This window comes from Bubalus kerabau, chromosome 10 (genome assembly GCF_029407905.1).
Source record: "Bubalus kerabau isolate K-KA32 ecotype Philippines breed swamp buffalo chromosome 10, PCC_UOA_SB_1v2, whole genome shotgun sequence".
NCBI lineage: Eukaryota > Metazoa > Chordata > Mammalia > Artiodactyla > Bovidae > Bubalus > Bubalus kerabau.
In genome coordinates this window covers 49,014,220-49,026,844 of record NC_073633.1, presented here as the reverse complement: position 1 = coordinate 49,026,844, position 12,625 = coordinate 49,014,220, and the positions used below count along the sequence as shown (strand labels likewise).

The window sequence follows — 12,625 nt, the reverse complement described above, 5'->3', positions numbered from 1 at the left end:
CTCCCTGCCTAGGACTATGCTAAATGTTGGCTACTCGTTACTGAGAGGAAGAGTCAAGGGTCTGCCCTCAGGAAGTACAGTGCAGAGGGCCAAGAGCAGAGAGTGGGGAGGGTGTGGGAAACTTTGAAAGGAGTAGAAACAGCATGTGCTCATACCCCGAGGCGGGAAAGCGCCTTGAGTGTTCAAGGCAATCAACGTCCAGCAGGTGTCAATTAAACACGATAAATGGAGAGGAAGGCAGCTTGAGATGAGGTTAGAGTTGGGAGCTAGTTAGACCACTTGGGCTGTGTAGCTCCTGTTAGGGATTTCTTTTTCTCATTTTGTCCCAAATGTCCTAAGAGTTCTGAACAGGGAGTGCATCATGATGTAATTTCCATTTTAAGAAAGTTATTCCGGCTACTGTGTGAAGAATGGACTGATGGGATTTGAGGTCAACAGAAACAGTTGCAGTAACCTGGACAAGAGGTAACAGTGACCAAGACTGAGGTGGTAGCAGTGGTCACAGCATAACCAACTCAACTGGGAATATATTTGGAAGTAAATGCTTCAGGACTCGGTAATAGAGTAGATGTGGGGTGATGGACGTGTCAGAAAGAACTCCCAGGTTCTGGCAGGAGCAACTTCTCCAGTTCATGCAGAAGCAAGGAGGGGAAGCCAGACTGAGGCAGCTGAGCAGGAGCTGTGTGTGGAGAGGAGGAAGGGCAAGTGGAATCATTGGTCTGAAGCTCAGAGCAGAGTAGCTGGGAGATACACACTGAGTGCCAGTGTCAGGCTACAGGAGAGATTCAGGGCTGTAGGAAATCGCTGGGGTCTCACACAACGGACAAGGAGTGTGTGTTACAGAACTAGGATGGGAATGTAGGTTTGGAAAATGTGAGCAAGATCAACAATAATGTTTGTGAGCCAAAAGAAGTATAATGATTTAGGAAATTAATTCTTGGCAGCCCTTGATCCAACACCAGAATTATTGGAGAATATGGAAATGCTTACACCTGGCTCCAACATGCTTCCCAAACCATAGTTGAAAAATGTGGCATCTCTCCTGTGCCTGCCCTACATTGCAAGCTTACTTTGTATTCAACGTTTACCAAAGTTTCATCTCCCATTCAAGGACTACTTTTCAAATAAGAATGACATTTTTATCATTTTACCAGTTTTTACTATCCATTCTTCTAACTTTTGAGTGGAAGAATGTTTCCCAAATACCAAACTATGAGAAAGTCCTCACCAGTTAATGGAAAATGGGAAAATCAGAACCATGGAATGTGTGGTTCACACATTACACACATGTATAGACATATGTATATATATACATGTATCTCAACATCAGGTGGCCAACTATCATTTCCCAGAGATACAACCCTTTGAGATAATATCAGTCCTGCTCTTTTAGTATTCGAAGGCCATTTCTTTTATGAAATAATGGGTGATAGGAGATCATTTTTAATATCCTTACTTGGCAAAATAAAAACCCAGTCATTCTATGTATGACTCCAATCTTTTATCAGTGGTACAATCTGTGAAATCCTAAATCAGGAAAGAGCAAAAAGTGAGACAAGCAGCGCATCACTAAAAAGCCAACTGCCAGCTCCCAACTAGGCACACTCTCGCTGTGCCCTCCAGGCACAGTCCCGCAAGGGTCTGGGACTAACATTTATGCCTGGACAGATACTGCTAAATGTCACGGACATCTGCAGTTGTTTCCAGACAGCCAAAACCACAAATGTTAGGGCGCACTTTACCGGCAACGCTGAGTCATTGTGCAAAATGCAAAGAAATTCCTAAACTCTCAGAACTGTAAACAGGGCCCTGTGTCACTGGCTGCTCTCTCCTCTGTGCCCTGCCTTGTTGGGATCCTGAGGCAATCAGTTCAACTATGAGACAACGGGAGATATTTGAATACAGTCTGGGTATGACTTGCTATTAAGGGATTATTGTTCCATTTTGTTAGGTGTATTAATGGCATTATGTTAAGAAAATAATCTTTTTTAGAAATGCATGCTGATACATTTGAAGTGAAATGTATGCCATTTGAGATTGTTTTTTAAATACTTTGACAAAAGTGAACTAGATAAGCAGAAGTTGCAAGCCACTGAATATCATTAAATTTAGATAATAAGGAAGGTACATTTCACTGTCTCCTTATATTTAGGTATATTTGAAAGTTTTCACCAATGAGGAGTGTCAAGGAAGGAGAGGATGGAAGGAAGGAAGAGAAACTACCCTCCAATACCTTTCCTAACATTTCACAAGGACTAAATGGAAAGAAAGAAGGTGGACTGGGGCAGAACTTACCACTAATGTCTGTGAACGCCTCCCTTGGGGCAGCCTCTGCGGCGTGGCCTTCATGGGCACTCATGTGACAGCAGGTGCATGTTACTGCCACCATTCTACAGACAAAGAAAATCAGACTCGGGTTAAATCTACTTTCCCACGTGGAAACTAGAAAGAGAACAAATTGGCCAATTGCAGCTATTTAGGCTGCTAAAGAAATTCATTTCCGAGCAGATTAAAAACAAAAGCAATTATGCTAATACCTAATAGGCTGTCTCTAAATCCCCACAAAGCAGACACAGGAGCTCTGCCAGGACTGGGGCATCATCTTCCTCCAGGCCCTGTCCCTGCCACCGAGGTAAAGGAACAGGATTCTGACCTGGGGCACGTGGAAAGGAGAAACAGACTTCTGTCATCACATACAGAAACCAGCAGGATGAAAAGCATTAACCAATCTGATTGCCACGTGACCCAGAGCCAGCTGCCCTGACACTTGAAGGCTCTGCGGAAACTCCCCTCTGGGAAGGAGAGAGCACAGCTCCCCAGCACACCCTGGTTCCCTCTCTTAGACAGGGCTCCCTTCAGCTTTCAGCCCTGCTGCAAAACAGTAGATGCCATCTGTGCTTTCCGCAGCCTAGTGCTTCCAAGGGCAGGCTTGCAGCCGGACCACCAAAGTTAATCCTGGAACTGGGTGACCCTGGACTGGTTCTTAACCTCTCTGTGGCTCACTTCCTCCCCTCTCTAAAAACAAGGCTAATCCATGACTGCTGGAGATGAGGGAGTTCAAGGAAAGCACTTTGAACACAGTGACACACAGCTCTGCAGAATGTTAGCATTCTTATTACCATAAGCCACTCGTATTTGGTTTCACCCCAGGCAACTTACTATACAACTGATCCTCAAACGCAGGCAGCCCCCCATGCCTCTTTAATCCTTGCCTTTGCCTGATACTCTTCTCAAATATTCTGTCTCCATTGTTTCTACAAATCCTCCCCACCTGTCACCACCTAGGGGAAGCCCTGACTTCTCCCCAAGGTCTGCCTGTTGCAGCCTCCCAAATCTCCTGCTACTGTCTGTAGTAAATATTTGATCATCTCTACCACTACCTGGGGCTTCCCAGGTAGTGTAGTGGTAAAGAATCTGTCTGCCAATGCAGGAGATGAAGGTTGGATATCTGCATCGTGAAGATCTCCTAAAGTAGGAAATGGCAACCAACTCCAGTATTTTTGTCTGGAAAATTCCAGGGCAGGCTGCAGTGCAGGGGGTCTCAAAGAGTTGGACCTGAATAAACACACACACACACACACACACACAAACACATACACCACTACCTGGACATTTTTGGGAAATGAGTCAGTGAATCATGATGTCATCAGAAAACAAGCAGCACCTCAAAAAGGCAATCAAGGGACTAGTTACAGAGGAGTGGGCAGGGCAAAGGGACAGTGAGGCACCCAGGGACCATCAGGAGAGGGAAGCAGGTACCCACCCCCCAGGCCCAAGGGCATGGGGCAGGGAGTACTTACTGGGAACCAGTGAGAGGCACAAAGTGGGCACCCCAGTTGTGGCTTTAAAGTTGAGAATGAGTGACTGCCAAACCAGGGGGTATGGGGTGAACAAATATATCTCAACCTCCTTCTCTTCCATACTCCAGTCTCTTGGAGGCGATTCAACTGGTCAGTCCCAACTGGAGGCCAGAGACCAGGCAGCAGGTCAGTCTCCCCAGATATGCAGAGGACGGTAGAGAATGGGACTGGAGAGAAAAATGCAGACTAAGCAGCACAGACAGGTTAGTACCAAGCTAATCATCAATTGATTGGCAGCACACCTGTATTCATCCTTGTCTCTCACACATGGGCCTCTGTAAGAAGTTGCCTAGTGAAATGTACGAACATGGCCTTGTAGTCAGAGACCTGAGTTAGAATCCAAACCAGCTGCACAATCTTGAGAAATTAATTTACTCTGAGTCTCTGATTCCTCATGTGTGAGATGAGAGCAATGACGCTGACCTCACAGGGTTATTGTGAAAATTCAATTAGAAAAGCTCTTTCCTCTGCCCTAGTCTCTAGTCTAACTACTTATACTGCCTTTAAGGTGGAGGCTCTAGTTCTTTCACTTCTTCTGTATCTAGAAACGCTAGGGGAGAAAAACAGGAGGAACATGCACACACAGTTCGAGAATTCAGTCACTCTAGGCAACTTAAGGAATTTGTACGGTCTTTGCCTTAAGCTAGTTTGTCTACTAAGGAAAGCAGAAAGATATCTAAGGATTCACAGAACCTTGCAAATCAAAGTGTGATCCAGCCATCACCTGAGAGAGAGCCTTTTAGAAATGCAGAGTCTTGGGCACCCTACCCTCCCCAACCTCACCCCTGGAACCAGAAGTTTAACAAGATCTCCAGGTGATTTGAATGCACATTAAAGTTTGAGAATTCCTGCTTTTGAACTAAAAGGAGCCCCAGAGATCACCTAGATCCGGGTTAAACCACCTCATTTTATAGCTGAGAAAGTCAGTGTCCAAAATGACATTAATTGGCCAAGGACACCAGGGCAGAGGCTGCCCCTTGACTAATCCTATACAGCCCCCTCATCCCTTGATATTTCCACTTAACAAGATGAAACAATTAAACATTTTCCCAGTCTCTCTTGCAGCTGAGTCTCTATCTGACAGTTCTGACCAGTGGCATCTACCAGGAGGGTTTCTTGGAAAACTGTTTTCTTGGGAATGTAAACCAGACATTAGATTCTCTGTTTATTCTGCCTGAGTAGTCTAATGCGGGGGTGGGCATCTTGTAATAATAAAGCTACAAGCATGAAGATTAAAAGTCCCCACACTGCTGACTTACATTGTTGTACAGCAGAAACCAACACTACCTTATAAAGCAATCCTCCAATTAAAATTAAATTTTTAAAAGTAAATTTGAATTGCTAGAAAATGTTTAAAATCTGAAGCATTCATTAAAAAACAAAACAAAAAAAAGGTCCACGTGCTAAGGACTGTAAAAAGGAAATACATGGGGTACCTGGAAGACATCATTCAGCTGGCAGCTGAATTGAGCAGTTCCTTTTTCCTTTTAGCCTTGTTATGGGGAAAAAATTAATCTCTCTTTGTGTAAGATGCCACTTGAAGAGTTTTCTGTTGCTGGTTGTCACTTGCATCCCAGTGGTATCACACACACAGGTGGCTAAGCCAACATTAGGACTCAGGGCCCCTGACTCAGCCAAGATTTTTTTTTTCCCATGACCCCCTTCATCATTAAGGCAGAGAAATCTCCTTCCTGACTAAATCTGAGTAAATACATATGGAATCAAGAAGGAGAATTGCTAATGGGAGGGTATACCTGTTCATGGAAGAGAGGTGTTATATAAACCCTCATGAAGTTGACAAGATCTTCAGGGTAGACAATCAGGTCCAATCTAGAAATTCTGCATGTGTGTGTTCACCCAATCTTTAAAGAGAGAGAGAGAGAGTGAAGAGCAGACAGATCCTCATTTCATCAAAGCATTTCCACTGACCATTTGTATTCCATGTGGTATTTAATACATAAAATGTAAATAAATGCTAGGTTCCATTCCTGCTCCATGATGCCACAAATGTCACATTGCTTCATCAATGTCCACAGATTCCATTAATATGGATTTACTGAGTTATAAAAAATGCAGGCTTGTTTAATCACAGGTTGTTATTCCCAAACTTACTTTTTTTTAACCATTTTTTTGAAGAACACATGGTTAATTTACAGTCTTGGTTGCAGGTGTACAGCAAAGTGATTCAGATAAATACATGTATGTATGTGTGTGTGTGTGTGTGTATATGTATATTCTTTTTCAGATTCTTTTCCATAATAATTTATTACAAGGTATCAAATATAGTTCCCTATGCTATACAGCAGGTCCTTGTTGTTTACCCAAACTTACTTTTTAAAAATTAACAAAATGAATGAGTTACAATCTTATTAAGTCAGAGAAATCACAAAAGTAAATGAAAGCGACAGCACACCCAGAAACAAGGGAAACTTCCAGAGGCTGGTCAGCCTCTTGGAGGAAATGCCACCTCTGGTTGAGCCCAGGGATGATCCTGAGCAGACATGGGCCAGGGCTGAGGGGACAGGGCAGGCTTGCCTCCTTTCCTGACACAGAAAGGCTCTGGGAGTGAAGGAGGGTCCAAGCGAAGGAGGGGCCCATCTGGGCTCCTGCCCAAACAATCTGTCATGTTCAAGTGAGTACACTGACCTGTCAGATCCTGAGGACTCATACCATTTTGTTTTTGGAAAGCTACTTTTTACAAGGCAGCTTTCCATCCTTGCTGCAGCCTTGCCAGGTTGAATGTGTTCCCCGTTTTACAGATAAGAAAGTAGGAAACTTTCTCAAAATCACATACCAACGAGTAGAAAGACGAAACTCCAGAGGCCCCTGCAGGATCTTACCCTGCTTCTCCCTAACCTCACAGTGACTCTAGCCCTCGTGTTTTATCAGCTTCAGCCCCTTTGGCCAGGCCCCAGCATACCACCCAATCTGTTCCATTTCATACCTCTTATTTCTGGTCTCAGGTTAAAAGTTACCTGTTGAAGAACTCTTTACCTTGAGTCCTATCCCAGACTTAGGATTCCTTTAAGAACTCCCACAATGCTGGATACTTCTTAGCACTTAACAACTGTCATTAACTAACCAAGTGATTGATTGAATGAATGATTAAATAAATTAGATAATCTCCGATGCTGGCTCAGTGTTATGTTGGGGGAGGGGGCCACTTGGCAGTCCCCATCAGCTTTTTCCTCTCCACCTACCCCAAATAAATAGACAACGTGAGAGGAGACCAGTCATTTTGCAATGCAAAATCATCTTCAAGATATATCTCTATGCCACTCCCTTTCTCTCTTAAAATCAGGGTGAAGCCCCTGCCCCTGTAGAAACTTCAGAGTTGTCTTTCAGTGTCTTTCACAGTTAGGGTAAACACTCCTTGGAGGCATGGACGATTCATGTTCACCTTTGAATCTCAGAATCTAACACAGTGCTTAGCACATGGTAAGCAATTAAGTATTTGTTCAGCGAATGAATGAATGAATAACAGTGCTCTGCGACTGGTGCTTTTCCACAGGAACTGCTGACTAGGATATTCTCTTCTTCAGTCTTCAGTGCACAGCCGTGGTGGGATCCAGGGATGGGCAAAAGGCAGCCCCCATCAGACAAATCTTGGTTATGGATTTAGCCACGATGTTTCACGTTATACTCAGTGCCCTTCCTGGGGAGGCATTCTTTCTGTGGCGAGAAGAGCTGAAATCTTGGAGGTGGCAGGGCCGAGCAGGAGGTTCCCAGCTGCAGAGCCTGCGGGAGCCATGGCCCCAGGACCTATGTCATCCTGGCTTTCACATCAGATCTGGAAGGAGGCAGAAATAGGCCCTGGGCTCCCTTCTCTGAAGACAAGCAGAAGAGCTCCCAGACCCAACAGAATCAAAGAAGGACCGAATGCTTGAGGGCCCAGATAGCCTTCTCTTCATTCCAGCTCGCAACATTTGGAAGAATAAAACCCTTCAGGGTCCCTTTCTCAAAATCCCTTGGAGATACTAATTTTAAAAACAAACATAAGGACTTCCCTGGTGGTCCAGGGGTTCGGAATCCACTTGTCAATGCAGGGGACACAGGTTCAATCCCTGGTCTGGGAAGATCCCACACAAGGGAACAACTAAGCCATGTACCACAACTGCTAAGCCTGTGCTCTACAGCCTGCGAGCTGTAGCTTCTAAAGCCCACGAGCCCTAAAGCCCATGCTCCACAACAAGAGAAGCCACCACAGTGAGATGCCCACAACCAAAGAGTAGCCCCTGCTTGCCACCAACCGGAGAGCGCCTGCATGCAGCAGCAAAAGACCCAGCGCAGACAAAAACAAATAAACTTTTAAAAACATACATATATATATAAAACAAATGTAACAATTCCAGGACACCCTACTAAAGCAGAATTTCTAGGGGTGATTCAAGAAATCTGTGTTTTAAACCAGCTCTTCAATAATTTCTGATGTTGGATTCAGTGTGGGTCAGTCTTAGCTCTCAAGTGCCCTCTTAACCTGGAACTTTCAGAAGCTGAGCATCAGTGTAAGCCACACCAGGCCCAGGAGACAGAGGAATTCCATGGGACTCAATGAGAATCCATCCAAACTAACCTTTTTACATTTTCAAATTGGAGCATAAAAGTCACCACCCCTGGCAAGTGGCCTGGATCTCTGCCCCTTCAGCACCCACAAGCTTCTCCTTATCACAGTCAGGGTATCTCTGACCTGCCAGAGGAAAAATAAAGGATTAGGACCTGGTTTTTGTCACTTAAAATAGCTCAAAGTACCAGATTAGACCTGGATGGCACAGGAATGCAGTGGTTTGTCTTTGTTTATTTTGAGGAAGAGCTGGGACATCTGAGCAGCCAAATTCCCTAAATCAAGACAGAATCACAAAGCTCGTCTTCCAGGTGTCTTGTGTCTCAACAGGCACCCTCAGATGCTGTTGGGTCTCACCCAGCCTCCTGCTGAGCCAAAACTCATGCCAAAGTGCCCCTAGTCAAGAGGGGCCCAGGGCCAGGTCACAACTGACCCACAATGCTGACCAGTTCATGGATTCTTTTATTCTTTTTCAAAAAATGGACACTTTTGAGAAATTGATGACAACCAGAATCCCTCTACTCAATACCAACAAAATGCACATAATACTCAGGATTTTTCATAATTTCAGAGGCACACAGGCTCACTGGAGCCCATCCATGGACCTCTGCTCTTGAGCTGCAGCTTAAGAACTATCATAAACATGATGGAGGATTAGGAACCAGAATTGTCAAGGCTTTCTCATCCACATGTGGGAAAGTCAAGGTGGGGATGGGTTTTTTGATGGATAAGGACACAAGTCTCTATGCTTTTTGTTCATGTTCTGTTTGGTAATAGACATTTGGCAGAAATGTAGATATGTGCAATAATTAATTTTCTTGTGCTTTTATTAATCTGAAGTGATTTTGTTATTTTGGGGATGTTAATCATGGACTAACTATATAAAATTTAACCTGCTTATACATAATCATGGGCTTCCCAGGTGGCGCTCATGGTAAAGAACCCCCCTGCCAATGCAGGTTAGACATAAGAAACATAGGTCCAATCCCTGGGTTGGAAAGATGCCTTGGAGGAGGGCATGGCAACCCACTCCAGTATTCTTGCCTGGAGAATCCCTTGGACAGAGGAGTCTGGCGGGCAGCAGTCCTTAGGTTTAAACAGAGTTGGCCACAACTGAAGCAACTTAGCATGCACACACATACATAATTGTGCTTGGCAAATTTAAAAGCATAATCTTCAAAACAATATTTACTAGTTGAATTGACTTGAAAATATTTTATATTTGTGGTGGGGTATGAAACTACTACACTGTTTTAAGTGGTTAAGTTTAATTTTTACTTTAAGTACCCCCAGAATTATTAACATTTTCTTTAAACAAAAATCCATGCCTTTTTTTTTTAATCCCTCATCTGTCTCAAGGTCACATGTCTAAGAGGAGGACTGGTTCTTTGCCCTCCATACTTGAGACCCATGCTATCTCCTGTTCATTAGCCACCCGGACTGTCACCCACATACAGATGCCCTGACTCTCATAGTCATGGCCAACAGTCTCCCATCTCTGTGTCAAATCTCCTAAGAGCGAGCCCACCAGCAAAGGGCACTGGGGCTCTGTCTTCCTTTTCTGTAAAATGATAGTGACTCCCTGAACATCCTAAGCATGTATTTGTACCATTTACCATTGATTCTAAGACACACCTTTCCTTATGTACCACAAAAGAAAAAACACTGTCCATTCAACTATGGCTTGACGATAGACTCCACAGTTAATGCAAACCTCTCTTTGCTTTGACATTTTTTTTCCTTCAAGAAGGGTTGACATTCTCTCCTGTTGCTCAGCTGAGCTTGTGATAGCAACCCTATCATGGATCTCAGCACCAGTGTCTTCTACTTCAGGGATGGCTCTTCCTCTCCTAGCATCCAGAAAGTGCTCAGTGGGTGCTTTGCAAAAACCATGAGTTTGTGTTCATTCCTCCAACCATGCATATCTGCTTCACCCATATCGAAGACCTGTTACTCTGTTTCCACAAATTTTTGCACACATGGTAATTTTTCATTTCAATGCCAAGTCATAGTGTAATCTTTTTAAGGACCTTTTAAATAGCAACTCAACACCTTCAGTAACAATACTGAACTTAATTAGACTGAATGAATGGCAACATGAGCGACTATGTCCAAGATGGGGCACTATTTACAACTGCATCTCCACTGAGCCCAGCTGACACCATCAACTGATCCTCAGAGATGCTAGAAGGTATAAAATGTGCCTTTTAGAATCAATGAAATATGGTACCCACTTCCTATCCCATCCCATCATCTTAACTTCTCACTTATACCAGGAGTCATAACTAAAATGAGGAAGAAAATAACTCCAGGCAAGAAGATGATAATTATTAAGATATATATAGTCTTTTCACTATTCTGACTCATTTCTACTGTTTTATCTTAAAGTGAGGGAAAAGCTACCTTTCTTCCCTACTCACCTACACTATGTCATGTTACTTTATAATTGTCTTAGTGACAGCATCTCACTACATCTCTTTTTCCTCCCTCAATTTGTCTTTTTTTTTTTTCCTCTCTGATCTGATAACCTGGAAGTGAAAGCAAGTACCGGACTTCTATGTCATCTATCTGGGCTAGTACCATGACTTTGAATTTAAAATAAAATTCCTTCCTCTCATATTTATAACGATTCCTCATAAAACTTGATTGAGTAGTAAGAGAAACAGGAAGAGACTATGATTTTTCAGATGACGAAAGTAGGAAAAACTAAAAGCATAGAGTATTGGTGGAGAAGCCGGTACTAGCATTCAGTCTCTCACACTAGGGTTTATCTCCTCTGATGCTGACTCATGTTGGATCAGTCACTCCACAGACAGAAGAACCTGTTATTGTGACCCTGGAAAGGGTCTCCCATCACAAGTCCACCCTCAAGATGAAAAGTACTTATTGTAAATTCCTTAGAAGTTGAAGTTTGCTAAAATACGCTCAATTTAGCAAATACTCACCAAAAGACTGCACAAGTTAAGGACCTGAAAAAACTGAGTCACTTTGCAATACACCTGAAACTATCACAACATTGTAAACCAAGTATACTTCAATTAAAAACTTAAAATAAATTTTAAATGATAAACAAAAGTGCTTGCAATTGCCCATAAGATTTTCCATAAAAATAACATTTTTCAATTTTATATATAGCTAACAATTCCAGGAAAAAAGAAATACAAAAATACTGAGATTTCCAGAGGCAAATAAAATCTATATTTTATTTTTAAAACAAAAACACAAAAAGACTATGCACAGATCATACCACGCTGGATGCTGTTTGAGATTCAAGGATGAAAGTCATGGTCCTGCCCTCCAGGGACTCTAATCTAGGACTGTTCTCAACCTGGGGTTGGGGAAAGAGGCAGAGAGGCAACACTGACCCTTTTGTGAATCAGATGACATTTAAAGGCCCCAGAAAATTGTTCCAAATCCTCATGCGTGCACACTCACACACACACACACACACACACACACACACACACACACAATTTTGCGAATAATTTTGGGGGCTTATAGAGCCCTGGGGGCTTCCCAGGTGGGTCAGTGGTAAAGAACAGGCCTGCCAATGCAGGAGACACCGGAGACGTGGATTTGATCCCTGGGTCAGGAAGATCCCCTGGAGAAGGAAAGGCAACCCACTCTGGTATTCTTGCTTAGAAAATTCCATGGACAGAGGAGCCTGGCGGGCTACAGTCCATGGGGCTGTGAACAGTAAGACACAACTGAGCGACTGAGCACAACAGCAGCAACAACAGAGCTCCTGGACTTTGGAGGAGTAGCTCGTGTGGGTGTCCTGTACCATCCGCCCACAAAACTCACATATATGAGCTTTTTCTCACGGTTACCCCATCCAAGTACAAAGAGACCAACCAAGCCAGTCATACAGTTCCAGAAGAAAGCAAGAGCCTGCCCTTGCTGCCCAGGTTTTCTTGATTAACTGCTGCTCCAGAAACGCCTCACTCTTCTCCCTCCGACTTGGTATTTTGTGGCCCTCTTTCCTGGCAGGGGATGACTGTATTCCAGCCAGCCAGGGCACTCTAGTCTAGGAAGCCAAGGCTCTCCTCACTGGACTGGCCCACAATACCTCCTGGCCCAGCCTCCTCATCCCTTTACAGCCCCTGGGAGACACTGAAGCCTCATTGTAGCAGCTGACCCAGGCAGAAAGGAGGGTTCCTCTTAAAGAGGCTGGGGGACCTGGCCCTGAAGGGAAATCTCTGGC

The 12,625-nt window shown here is 43.8% G+C and overlaps 1 long non-coding RNA gene across 4 annotated transcripts in view; it reads right to left on the bottom strand.

Moving 5' to 3' along the window:
* LOC129621322 (uncharacterized) overlaps nucleotides 1–5,222 on the bottom strand; it is a 98,818-nt gene extending 93,596 nt beyond the window's left edge. For 3 of the 4 annotated variants that reach the window (XR_008699218.1, XR_008699219.1, XR_008699216.1), the window contains exons 1-2: nucleotides 3,801–5,222; nucleotides 2,296–2,390 (exon numbers count right to left, since the gene is read on the bottom strand). This is a non-coding gene — a long non-coding RNA (uncharacterized LOC129621322). The remainder of the gene's footprint in view (nucleotides 1–2,295; nucleotides 2,391–3,800) is intronic. The other variant, XR_008699217.1, reaches the window with a different exon arrangement.
* Nucleotides 5,223–12,625: the final 7,403 nt, after the last annotated feature.